The sequence below is a fragment of the Leptonychotes weddellii genome, chromosome 4, assembly GCF_054177405.1.
Source record: "Leptonychotes weddellii isolate Sample4059 chromosome 4, ASM5417740v2, whole genome shotgun sequence".
NCBI lineage: Eukaryota > Metazoa > Chordata > Mammalia > Carnivora > Phocidae > Leptonychotes > Leptonychotes weddellii.
In genome coordinates this window covers 65,054,317-65,068,172 of record NC_138372.1, presented here as the reverse complement: position 1 = coordinate 65,068,172, position 13,856 = coordinate 65,054,317, and the positions used below count along the sequence as shown (strand labels likewise).

At 43.3% G+C, this 13,856-nt stretch overlaps 1 protein-coding gene across 3 annotated transcripts in view; it reads left to right on the top strand.

Moving 5' to 3' along the window:
- The window catches only part of LPAR3 (lysophosphatidic acid receptor 3), a 74,835-nt gene that overhangs the window by 10,178 nt on the left and 50,801 nt on the right, over window positions 1-13,856 (top strand). The window contains exon 1 of one of the 3 annotated variants that reach the window (XM_031031925.2): window positions 12,925-13,542. The exons of the other annotated variants lie outside the window; for them this stretch is intronic. The gene's annotated coding sequence lies outside the window, so the exon portion shown is untranslated. Of the gene's footprint in view, window positions 1-12,924; window positions 13,543-13,856 lie in introns of those variants that run through there. 3 annotated transcript variants of the gene reach the window in all.

Genomic DNA, 13,856 nt, shown 5'->3' with positions numbered 1-13,856 from the left:
TCTTGGGAAGTACTGTCTGCCATTTATTACCTCCTATGTGCTAAGTGTCTTGCTAATCACTTTGTAAGCATTGCTTTAATCCTTCAACAGTCCCATACAGTCGTTGCAGTTATGGTGTCATTTTTATAGAGAAAGGGACAGGCTCTGGCTGGATCAGCAGTGTGCCAGGTCAGAGCTACTGCTGAGTGTGACGAGCCTCCATCTGCCTCAGGTGCCGCTGATGCCCAAGCTTCTGCTCCTTGCCCCTGATTACCCTGCCCCACCTGTGTCATGGCCTGCCGTGCTTGCCTTGAGAGGGTTTAGTTTACCAGACTCCACGGGTGTAGCCTTTTCCTCTCTAACCTCTGTTTTGTATGCCAGGCTGAAGTGTTCCTTTCTCTCTTAATTCTGACCGGCCAACATCCACTTATGATGGAGTAGGAGAAATGAGAAAACAGCATAAATAAATAAAACAAATAAAACAAACTCGCATTCAGAAGAAGAGGAGACCTGCAGCAGTCACAGGCGCCTAGAAATAATGAAGCCTGCTGGGCAGGAATTACAACCTCCCTGCCCCGGCGGTGGAATCATCCTGTGGCTGGCCCCTGCTTCTGCTCTCCAGGAGAGGCCTCACGAGGGCTCTGACCTTGACCTTGTTTCTTGTGAAGTTCATCCTGTCCATCCCCCTCTATGGCCATATCTGATATGTGGGGGAGGGTGTGCTCCTTGCGGGGAGAGTGAACAGGGGCCTTTTCAGGCCCAGATGTGGCTTCTGTGGCAACATAATAACCTTAAGAAGTTCCTAGTCTTTCCGGTCTGTTTGCTTCTAGTCACCCCCACTCATCAGTCACCACGTTCACATTGCTTTCTGGACCAAGTTCTTAAGCTTGTTTGACTTCCCAGCTTCTGTGGTTGGCCCACCTCTGTCTTCCATCTTCATCAATCTCTACCTTGAGGGCCTCCAAAACATGGACTTGAGCAGGAAGGCACACCTTCACTCTGCTCTTTACTATAGGCCTGTCTTCCTTTGCTTCCGTGCAACATCTGCTTGAGAGGCCTTCGAGAAAGGCTGTGAGTGGTGATGCTATCTTCTGCTCTTCCCGGTCCCAGGGCAGTTAATGTCTCTCATCTCCCAGTCTCCAGATGCTGTGTGTTCTTTTACACCGTTGCTTACAAACTTACCAACAATTCTTGCCTGAGCTTATCTCTTTCTTGTAATGCTTTGCTAAGAGCTGCAGGGAAGGAACAGCCAATGCATGTTCCCATTCTGTTTCCTTCCAGCACCTTCACCTACAGCTGCGGGCTTCTTGGGCAGAGTTCCCAAAGCACAGTGGCTTGAAAAAGACAGAAGCTTATTTCTCTCTCTTGCTCGCAGTCCCAAGGTGAGTGGTTCGGGTTTGAAGGGTCCCTTTCATCTTGTTTTTCCACCATGTGCTAGGGCAGTGCTTCTCAAACTCGCTTTGTTTAGAGACTGGTTTTCTTTATCTTCAGTACAGCAAAGAGCAATAGCTGTGGTTTATACTCCACTGATCATGCACTTTGTCTTTCACAGTAATGTCAAAGTGCCGTAAACATTTCTAGGTGTTTATTTGCAATTTTGGTACTTATTTCCTCATTGATAGAAACTTGTCTGTGAACTATGTGGAATCAAGCTCCTCCTCAAGCTTCGCCCTGGTCTGAATGCTGAATGCAGAATCACAGGCCCATCTGTACTACAATTTGCAGGAAGAGCATGGAGGGGCACACACGGTGTGTTTTAGGGCTAACCTGGAAGTGGCGAACTTCATTTATGTTCACATTCCATTCCAGAAACTTAGTTCTGTGGCCAACCTAGCTGTAGGGAGGCTGGGGAATGGAGTTCGTTACAACTGGAAAACAATTTGGCAGTCTGTGCCATAGAACATAAAGCTAAATCTAGATACGAAAAAAATAATCATGAGAGGAATGGCAGGGGAGTATACAATTATGAGCAAATGAGTTAGCAGGATGAGTTCGGTGTCCTACCAGGCAGAACAGGACTTCTGAGAAATGGAGTCAAAGGTCCTGCTAGTCCTTTGCAGCCTGAGGGTCAGAGGCCTGCTGTGTGGTAAGGTCAACAAGGGGGAGTTCACTTGAGAAGAGGCTGAGAACCATTCTCGGGGGGAAGCCCAGCAAGGATATACTCAGGTTTGGAGCTGAGTTAGAATCCCCAATATCCAGAGGGCGGGAGCAAGAGCAGATTGAGAGCCCAGAACATTATAGTAGTGAGGACCCAGTGGGGCATCAGGGAAAGGGGTTCTACTAGTCTACCCTGAGCTTAAGCCAAACACCCAAGGTCCTGGCCAGTACGAGTGGGACAAACCCTGTCCCATTCCAAACCTCTCTGCCAACTTCTGAATGCTGTACTACAAACAAGGAGAGAGGCCTGAGACCACCATCATTCTAGCTCCCTACATTAAAAACTGGTGTTTAAACCTGCAACTTTATTTTTTTAAAGATTTTATTTATTTATTTGACAGAGAGAGAGAGAGCACAAGCAGGGAGAATGGCAGGCAGAGAGAGAAGCAGGCTCCCCGCAGAGCAGGGAGCCTGATGCGGGACCTGATCCCAGGACCCTGGGATCATGACCTGAGCCGAAGGCAGCCGCTTAACCAACTGAGCCACCCAAGTGTCCTGAAACCTGCAACTTTATTTTTTATTGTGGTCTCATTATCTCCAAGAGCTGAAATGAGGGAAGTTGAGAGTTCCAGCCTACATATATACTATCTTTAGGGTGACTTTCTTCTTGTTTATCTTGAAGGCAGTCTGGGAGCTTAGCATGAGAGGGGGAGTGTGAGAGGTGTCAGGGTTTGAGATGGTTATTCAGGAGTCACCCATATAGAGAAAATAATTTAAGCAATAGTAGTTAGGGTGGAAGAAAGTTTAAAGGGAAGAGAAGAGGAGGCCGAGAACAAGTCTAGGAGTGTATACATTGTGGGGCTGCTGGGAGAACAGGGGACAGAGGTATTGAGGACAATGGGAAAACACCAGGAAAAGATAGAGTCCCAGAGGCTCAGGTGGGGAGTTTCAAGGAGGGAAGAACTATTTGTCAACCTCCACAGTGAACCAAAGGAAAAGAGGGCTGGAAACCAAGGATTTGAGAATTATTCAATAAAATGGAACACATTTTTATTTTGTGCTGATTACAACCAAGTACTTGTTTGTGCTTCAAAGAACAGGGAGAGAGGATACCAGCTGTGCTTCCAACAGGTTTGGAAGTGATGTCAAGACAAAACAAATATGCAGTAAAGCATGTGGAATGCCATAGAAGAGGTATCTAATATTTCTCCGCCAAATATCTTGAAAGGATAGCCTATGCTTTCTTCTTACTCCTGGTTATTCAACATAATGTGATCAAGTTTCCAACTCCTCTACTCCCTACCAGCTAACTGAAACTAACCAGCACATGAACCAGACATTTATTGTGCATCTACTCCATGCCCCTCTATCGGGCATCAAATGCACAAACGTAAGTAAAGAAACCGTTCTAGCCCTTGAGAAGCTCACAGTCTGGTGGGAAAGGCTGACTCTGGGGTAGAGGATGCTCCTCCCGTGCTCCTCCCTGGAGTTCTCCCCAACAGTGCCTAAAACAGCGTCTGAATCTAGTGCATAAAAAGTCAGTTCAGGAAAATCAGGTTGTACATGTAGGAAAGTTCCAGTTGTATAGATTTGTCTAGGTTCCAGAGTCAGGGATGGCCTCGGACCTCCCCCAAGCATGTCTGTATTCATACTGGAGGGGCTGGTGGAGGAGCAGAGGTGAAGAATGCTAGGGTACGAGGAAGCTATTATTGGGATAGGGATGGATTTATTCTTGAGAAACCCCGCCCTCCCCATGCTTTGAGCCTCACAGCTTCTTGGCCTATTCAGGGACTCTGTCAGGCTCATGTCCCCAGAGTCTCAAGACTGTCTGCCATGTAGCCTCGTCAGCAAGGCGGCGGGCTCCGGCTCTTCTGAGAGGGCAGCACTGATGCAGGACTGCTCCCAGTTGGCCCTGCCGCCGGCCCTGCCACGGATGATGGCTCGGCCGTGCCCTCCAACAGGTAGCCCTTGCGGCATGTCTGCATTGTTTTTGCCTCGCATAAGGCTACAGTTGTCTCTACCCCCCCCTCCCCCAGGCATTATAAAGGAAAGACTACTGATTCCTTTGCCATACCATCGGGTTTCAAACCTGGCTAATCCTTAAGCCCAACCTAACACTTACATCCGTGGCATCTAAGACCAGCAACACGGTTGGAGTTGGGACCGATCCTGGATGACACGGAAGGACATCAGTGACGTAGACTCCAGTGTGCAGGGATCTGGTGGAATCCAGTGCCGTCACCTGTATTTTATAAAACCCCTACCAATGGGTAAATCACCCATTGATTAAGTCACCTACCATGTGTAGAGAAATTTAGTAGGGTTCTGGTGCAGGTAAGGGGACACTGAAGGCATCAAGAAAATTGTGATACTGGTCCATGCCCTCAGGAATATGATTTATTCCTCTTTCCTTCTCTGGGAGTTGTTATATTCACAACCAAGAAATGTTAAAGTGTACTAAATATTACTAAAAGATTTAAGAAAATCCATAACATATTAAAACCTTTAGGGGCGCCTGGGTGGCTCAGTCGGTTAAGCGTCTGCCTTCAGCTCAGGTCATGATCCCAGGGTCCTGGGATCGAGCCCCGCATCGGGCTTCCTGCTCTGCGGGAAGCCTGCTTCTCCCTCTCCCACTCTCCCTGCTTGTGTTCCCTCTCTCGCTGTGTCTCTCTCTGTCAAATAAATAAAAATATTTTATAAAACCTTTAAAACAACACTTTTTGTTGTATTACAGTGTACTGGAAAGGGCATCTGTATTCTCAGTGTTCCACAAGAAACACATGATACAGTCAAACTGGTAGCTGGAGCAGGGGGGACGGTAACTTGGTAACTGGGGGAGGGCAGAGTTTATGGAAGCCAACAAGAGATGACGCAGTATCATCCAAGAGCTGGAAACAGCAAAGAGCAGTTAGCACCCCTCAACCTGAAAGCCAAGGGGAGGGAGGAGGGGAGGGGACAAGGAAAATCAGTCTCCCAGCCTCGGCCTCCTGCCTCCTCCAGATCTCTTGCTGTCCCCCTTGTCCACAGGAGCTGGAGGGCAAGGCTTGCTGATGCAGTCCTGCAGGGTACGGAGCACAAGGAGAAGGGTAGGGGCGGGGGTCGGAGGGGCCAATGTATGAGGTCAGGCGCAGCACTCAGATGTCTTTTATATACATTTCCACGACCTGGCCACCTTGACACAGGCACGCTCTTTTACCACGAGGCAGGCACAGGGTGGGAGAGGGGGGCAGGGTGGGGAGGGCTGTGAGCCGCCCACTTTCGTGATGAATGCTGCTTCCTGACCAAGGCTTAGAACTCCTGCCCGAGACCCTGTGACTTGTTCGTTTAGCCATAGCAATGCTCTCCTGTAGAACCTCGGAAGCTTTGATTACAGCAACTGCTTCCTATTAGAGCCACGTGTTTTGAAAATATGATTTCCCTTTCCCTACAGAGTTTTAGGATTTAGTCAGTCTCTAACCTGGGCTGGTGTGGTCTCTAGAAGCACGGAGGGGGTCACTGCAGATCATAATACTGACCGATAGCTGGTAACAGCGGTGGGGGGATTATTGGGAACAAGCAGCAAGAGGCTCTTGAATATCCTTTTTAGGACTGGAGGCAGGGGACAGGGTCATGAAATGGAACGAGCAAGGGAATGCAGTACTATGGTTAGGTTAGGACAAATGGTTTGGACCAAGATTTTGTCTGTTGTGGATTTTACATCTAAAGACACCTAATTTTCTTCTCGTGGGAAGTCTTTGCTGTAAGCAGGAACTTCGAAGTTTCTCAAAATGTATTTTCACAGTGACCAAGTTCTTCGTACAAGAAGAATATCTTTTTCAGCTGTAAATGTCCACTCTTTAAATTTTGGCACTTTCCTCCTTCAAAGAGTAAAGCATGTGAATGCATAATGGTCTAAAGTTTATTTCCTATACAACAGAACATACGTAGTTATATTCTTTGTAAGTATTAATTCTAAGCATTGTGATTAGCATCTTTACTTTTGAGAGGGTCAAAGGACAAAGTGTATCTGTTATCTTTCTAATCTCATGAGGTAGATGGGATTAAAATTGTATAATACATTAAGCAAACACAATTAAATATTTACGTTATATTCTGATAAGTCAGGGAATCTGCTGATCATATAAAACCTGTGTCTCCTTTGGTTTAGCTCTGTATGTTTTCCGGTTTGCTTTCCTGTTTAATCAAGAAGTTTAAGACAGACTTCAGTCATCAGGGACAACTGGGGAACAATACGTTTGCTCGCAGTTGTTTATTAAACAATCCCTAGGGTAGAAACAGTGTGTATACCGTGGCCTCTTATAAATCCACCCACTCGACGGAGAGCGAGAAAGCCGTGTCTGAGCCAGCTGACTTGTGGCGGGTGGTCCTCCGTCCCTGCAGGGCTCATCCACACGCAGTGATACAGTGACCTGTTTATTCTGCGGAGCTCCAGCTGCCGTGGTCCCCCGCGGGTCACCACCTGCGGCCGAAGAGGACTGGAGGCACGGATGTTTGTCATTGCCCAAACGCACCCCGTGGGTGCCTGCCCCTCCTCTGTGTGGCGGCTGCCTGGGAGCTTTACTCCCCGTAGAGGCACTGGGTGCCTTGTGGGGACAGACGGTCTCCATCAGAGCAATTTTGTACACCTGACTTTACCATTCCTTCTTAAGAGACGGAGTGGCATGCAGTGTAAGCAAAGTTGAGTTTAGCGTTCTTAAGAGAAATGATCTAGGGTACGAAGATAGGGTGTCAGATTTGTACACTTAACAGGCATCCCTAAGTAAACATACTAGCTTTACCCAATGATAACAGAGGCTTCCAGCACTCTATTATAGACAACCTCCATTTACATTGAACCCCAAACAAATTGCCTCTCCTCTGTGTATTTTACCCTAACCCAGGATAGTGGCCGTTCATGAAACACGCGAGCTCTATTTATCTTAAAATTACTGAAGTATAGTGAAGTTCATAACATCCCCTCCTCTCTCTTTTAAATCTATTTTAGTATTTATTTATAGAACGGTTTTATATTTACAGAAAAATTGAGCAGATAGTATAGAGTTTCCGTGTTATACATCCCCTCCTGTACACAGTTTCTCCAATTATTTATATCTTCACCAGTGTGGTACACTTATTACAATTAGTGAACTGATATGGAGACAGTATTATTAACTGAAGTCCGTATTTTATTCAAATTTTCCTAGTTTTTGTCTAATGTCCCTTTTCTGTTCTAGGATCCAGAATACACATTGTATTTAGATGTTATGTCTCCGTCGGTTCCTCTTAGCTGTGACAGTTTCTCAGGTTCTCCTTGGTTTTCATGACCTTGACAGTTTTTGAGGAGTCCTGGTCAGGAATTTTGCAGAATGTCACCCAATTGGGAATTGTCTGAGGTTTTTCTCATGATGAGACTGTGGTTGTGGGTTTGGGGAAGGAAGATCACAGAGTTAAGTGCCATTCTTAACATATATCAAGATTACAGATTGGCAATATGACTTATCACCACTGTTGTTGACCTCGATCACCTCGCTAAAATCATTTGTCAAGTTCTCCACTGAAAAGTGACTCCCTACCCCCACCCCTTACCTTTTCCTGCTGCCCTCTGGGAGAAATTATGTTCCCTTCTTTTAGAGCAGAGTGTCTATGCAATTTATTTGGAATTTTTCTGCATGGGAGATTTATCTCCTCTTTCTTGTTTGTTATTTTATTCTGTCATTTACTCACATCAGTATGCATTAAGGGTGTTTATTTTATACATTTGTTTATAGTCCAATGCTATTTTATTTTGCCTCTCAAATTGTTTTAGCTTTGGCCATTGGGTCCCCCTCTCTTTTGAAGTTATGTTTAAAGAGGAGCCATAGTTTCTGATGTCCCTACACACAAGGGAGAGGTCTCTACTGTGAGACTGCCCTTCAGACCACCCTGTTCAAGGGTGGCAAACTCTATTCCTCACACCTCTCAGCTGCAGGGCTTGGCGCCAGGTCTGTGGAGGGAAATGAAAGAGTTGTGAGATCCAAATTAGAGAGTACGCTGAAGAAGAAAGTAATAATGCTCAGTTTGGATAAACAGGGGCATACAGGCATGTGTGCACAAGGACTTGATTTCGTTCTATGTCTAACAAGTGTTTACTGAGTGCCTACTATGTGCTGGGCATTGTTCCAGGTACTGGGGATGCGCCTTAACGACACAGCGCCCCTGACTTCCTAACGTATGGGAACAGACCATAACTACAGTAGTTTCAGGTGGTGAGAAATGCTGCAGAGAGGGACCAAGAAGGACAGAGGGTGGAAGTGCAGCAGGGTGGTGTGAGGTGCTCTCTTAGGGGATGGCAGAGGAGGGATCTCTGATGCGGTGACATTTGAACAGGAATGAAGTGGGGCAATGAGCCTGTGGCTATCTGGGGGAGGAAGTGTCTGGGCAGAGGGAATAGCAAGACTAAAGGCTTTGAAACTAATGGCTAAAATGAACGTCAGGGATCGTATGTGGATTTAAATCTCCCGTGCTATCCTGATTTTGCCGTTAACGTGAATTACTGAAAAGAATTCAGTGAGCAGACGTGATTGCTTATGCAGGAGCGGTCTCTTTTCTCTGGTCGTTGGCACACCAGCTGACCTAATCTCTAACTCCCTTCTGGCTGGGGTTTCCAGAGAGGAGAGAACTGTTCTACCTTTGCAGGCCCTCGGAGATGAAAATATGCATAGCGCCCACTGACCTCATTCAGGATGCATCCAGTTTCGTCCTAGGAGACAGAGGGAAGCGTTATTGAAAGCCAGCTAAAAGGCCAACAGCCCATGTCCTGTAAGATGTAGCTAGAAATAAAAGCTGCTTGAGTGGTTTTCAAATGTCTTAATTTTCATAATTGTTTCCACATTATGGGCTGGCTGAACATTTTTTCAGAGAATCAGGTTTGGGAGAGTCTAAATGAGAGCTTTGCTCATGAAGTTTTCATTTGGATTCCACATATAGACTTTCTAAACCATCATTTTATGAAGTCTTAAATTACTGAAGTTTGAAGTTGTGGTAATAGCTCCAAAGTTTAACATCTTTTGTTTTTGGGTCACAACTAGCCAAATCCTCTAAACCTTTGGTATATATATAAAAAAAAAAAAAAACAAAAGAAGAAGAAAAGAAAGGAAAAAAAAAGAAAAAAAAACCCAGCTTGGGATTTGGTGGAATTAAAGTTAGGAACATTAATCTTGAAATTGACCATATTGTGGGCCTACTTAACATAAAATTTGAAAACGTATTTTCAGAAAAGTGCCTCTTCTGTGTTTCTCAGGGCTATTAAAAGAAAACAAAGAAACCCTAGGCGCACCTGAGTGGCTCAATCTGTTAAGCATCAGACTCTTGGTTTCAGCTCAAGCCCCTCATTTGGCTCTGTGCTCAGTGTGGAGTCTGCTTGAGATTCTCTCTCTCTCTCTCTCCCTCTCCCCCTCTCGCTCTGCCCCTCCCCATATCGTGTCTGTGTGCCTGATCTCTCTCTCTCTCAAATAAATAAATCTTTAAAAAGGAACCCTAAAGGCTATTTATAATGTCCCCCATTTTTTTTTATAGTACAAGACAGTCTTTGAATGTGTTTTGATTGGATCATTCTATTTTGATGATTCTATAGTTATTGTAAGTATGACTATAGTTCTTGGTCTGTCTGGTGTTTTGTTTGCCCGGGGAGAGAAAGTGTAATGTTGTCCATAAGCATGGGGTCCTGGGAGCACAGCTTCCCCAACAGAACCCAGGGTCTTCTCTTACTGGTTGTATGACTGTCGGGAAGGGCACTTCAGTTTCCTCATCTGCAAAGTGGGTATGGTAATAGTATCTACATCACTGTTGGGAGGATTAAATGAGATAACTCACTAGGCACAAAGCCATCACTCAAACACTAGCAATTAAGAATAGTAATAATGATATGGAGATATTCAGTAACTAACCCAAGAGCACAGTTAAGTGAAGCTGTTCTCTAACTGACCTTCTTAGTGGGTGATGTGTAAGTCAGCAAAGATGTTTAATTGAACTTGTCATTTTAGTGGGGGAAGAGGTAGTATAGGATGGAGATTCATTCATCCCTTCCACAAATGCTGATCCTATGGACGTGATCTTTTTTTTTTTTAAGATTTTATTTATTTGAGAGAGAGTGAGAGAGAGAGTAAGAACACGAGTGAGGTGAGGGGCAGAGGGAGAAGCAGGCTCCCCTCTGAGCAAGGAGCCCGATGTGGGGCTCGATCCTGGGACTCCAGGATCATGACCTGAGCCAAAGGCAGACGCTTAACAGCTTAACTGACTAAGCCACCCAGGGGCCCCTACAGACGTGATTTTACGAGGCATGGTCCCTGCTGTACTGGAGCAGAACAGTCTAGCTGTGGGGGAATGGGCATAAAAATAAGAGAAAACACGTAACAAAGGATAGGTGCTCTGGTGAAGATAAACAGGCCTCTAGGGTTACTTTGGATTGGTTGGAGAAGGTATCTCTGTGGAGGAGATGTTGAGGCTGGGATCACAGAATCATATTTTAAGGTTTGAGAGAGTTCAAGAGATGATACATTGATCATTTGTTAGAAGCTCCCTAAAGTTTTGGTAATTTGCAGCTAAGAAAATATGGTGATCCGTCATTAGTACGTCCTGGGGACTGTCAACAAGCTTGGCAGCATATGACAGGGAAGGAAAAAAAATCAAAAGCACTAATTCACAGAACTGCCAGTTATTCATTTTTGGAGCTCTGGGGTGATTGCATTAGGAAATGTTTTACAGGAGAGTTGGGGAAAGTAATGTCACAATTTGATTATAGTTGTCAATGTGTAAGGTTTTACAGCTACATGAAATTTTAAGTAGAAAACCATTTTATTTTCATTATCACTGAAAAACTCTAAAGTGTGCTGTGCTGGTGAGAGTAGTAATAATGAACATAGTGAATCCTTGAAGCTTCTCCTTTGAACATTAATTTTGATTTTTTGGAGCTGTATTTGTCAAAGAAAGGTTGAATACATTAAGTAGAATGTGTGTTCTGAAGACAGAATATTACACTAGCATTTAAAAGTCTATTTATTTATTACAGAAAATGTGGAAGAGAAAAAACTGGAAAGAATTGTTTTTAAAATTAATTGTTTTGAAATTAGGAAAATTTAAAGTTTTATTGGTAGTATCTTTATACCAACATCTTTCTGACATATTAATTGATATTGCTGATGAGTTAGTCAAGGATAACATAACTTTTAAATTAGAAATGTGTTTCTCTTAGCTATCCAGAGCATATAGCAATTGATCCCTAATTCTACCATCCTTAATGAAGTATTTACACTTTTAAGATTTTTTCCTTATTTTTTCTATATTTTTAAAAGATGGTCAAGAAATATGTGTGTGTATATGTCTTTGTGTATATAAAATATGTATGTATATGCATGCGTGCATATGTAATTATTTATAATTAAAATAATAGCATGTGCTTTTTCTCATTACCACAACTTCATGGTAAATATGATTTTCAGTAGCTGTACAATATTCCATCCTATGGAATCTTTTTCACAGGTTCCCCACTTGAACTTTATTTGCTCTCATTGTTTGTTTCGCCCAAAAGTAGGATTTGAAGCTGTGAGGTAGGGAGCTGCTTGGTAGGAATTCTGGTTAATTATGTTTTTTTTTCTGTGACTTCTCAACTTTGGAAGATAAAACTGCTTCTCAGTCTCAGGATGATTTTTTGTTAAAATATGTCTAAGAATGTGCCATTTGGGTTTTGATGGGGAGAAAGTTAAATTGGAAGATTTTTCAAGTAAGAATCATTGAGGATTTAGGATATCATATAATTACAAATTCCATCAAATTTGTGAACCAAAACTAAAATGTTAAGATCCCTTCAAAAGGAAATTAGGAAAATTTAAAGTTTTATTGGTAGTATCTTCATACCAACATCTTTCTGACATATTAGTTGATATTGCTGATGAGTTAGTCAAGGATAACATAACTTTTAAATTAGAAATGTGTTTCTCTTAGCTATCCAGAGCATATAGCAAAATAAAATACATGAAATATTTTTTATTAGTGAAAGGACACATAATAATTGCACCATGAAAAATTTCTTTTGCATTATTTGTCTTGAATTTCTATATACTTCCAACACTATTGAAAGCCTGAATTTTCTCCTTGAATATTTAAATTGAATTTTACTAGATTAGGGTCTTCTGTTCAATTCTCATATGCTGCTGGTGGGATTAGAAATATCATCTGTCTTAAGGGCAGTTCGACAGTCTGTATCAGAAGTCTTTAAATAAATTTATATTCTTTACTTCAACAACTTGAAATGTATGGATTAATCTTAAGCAAATAATTGGCCGAGTATGTAAAGATTAATGCACAAGAACCCAGCCTTGTTTATAGAGGCTAAATATTAGGGGCAACTGAAATATCCAACATTTAGGGGTTAAGTAAGGTGTGTTATGATCATATGCTGGAACATTATGAAGCTATTAAAATTATATATCTATATTTGAGAAAATTACCATGATACAACATAGGTCTATTGGCCTGTTGTATGGAGCTATCTTCTGCTGGCAGTTAAACATTTGTGAATGTCTGCCAAAGAGAGTAATTTTTGTTTTGTCATTAAAATCAAGTCCCCAGCGGCCCTCTTGGCGCAGTGGGCAGCGCGTCAGTCTCATAAAATCAAGTCCCCTTCCTTGTAATTGAAAGGCTCTAGAGTCATTTGTCTCTTGAGACCACTCCCAGTTTTTTATTGTAAGCTTATAAAATGATATTTTACCTTCCATTTGCTATGGCAGAGAAGTATGTATCTAATTCATTTAAAAGTATCATTACACCATTAAAATACAAATTAAAAAGAACACTGTCTAAGATAAATTTGTATTTTGTGCTACTTCAAATTGATATCTGATCGGCTTCCCCTGATTCTGGGTATGGTATTGGACTGCAGAATTTATGAGAACCTTAAAAGCTGGGGATTTCTATTAAGCTTTTGCTGTTGGAGCCACTTCATTCCCACCAGTGGACTGCTCAGTTTCTGGGCCTACTGGATCTCTGGTTCTCCAGTGAATAATTTGCAGCCTCGTTCCTTGACAGGGAGCCCACAGACATTCTCACTCTAAATTTCTGGCTTTCAACTCTGGTCTCCTTTGATTGGAAACTTTCATAGCTGTTCAGACCACTGTGAGGCAGAACTCCTGGTCTTTCCACCAAGCGTAGATGGAGAGGCATCCTAAGAGCTCCTCCCAACCCCTCCTTGGCCAGAATCCCTTAGTTTTGGTGTCCAAGAGATCTTGTCATGAGATGAGCATCTTCTGTCTGCCTGATACCCCAGTTTGGGGTCTACTTTCAGACATGTGTCCCAAGGACTTGCCCTCACTTGGCAGGTATGTTGTCACATCCTTGGACATCTGCCCAAACTCCAGAGCTCCGTCTTCCCATGGAACCCTGCTCTTCCACCACCTGCTGTGTTGAAAGCCCCGGGAAGGAACCTGACTTAAAGTGATTGAGTTGGAAAATCAAGTAAGCACATTCACCACTGGTACAATTTGGATAAGGACAATAAGGAAAAAGTGAACAAAAAAGGAAGGAGGAGTACTGAGAACACAGTCTTCAGCCCTGTATCACATGCTTCATAAGTGTGCGTTGTCATTATAGCTTGAAACCAAAAGATGGTGGAAGGAGGATCAGGAGTGGAATCAGAAGTGGTAGAAAATTATCTCTTGGGGAATCAGTTTGGTCATGTGAAGAGTAACTCAACACTCACTTATCTTGGTGACAGTGTGCCTGGCATTACCAACTTGCCCTTGCCTAATGAACAGAACCCATAAATAATG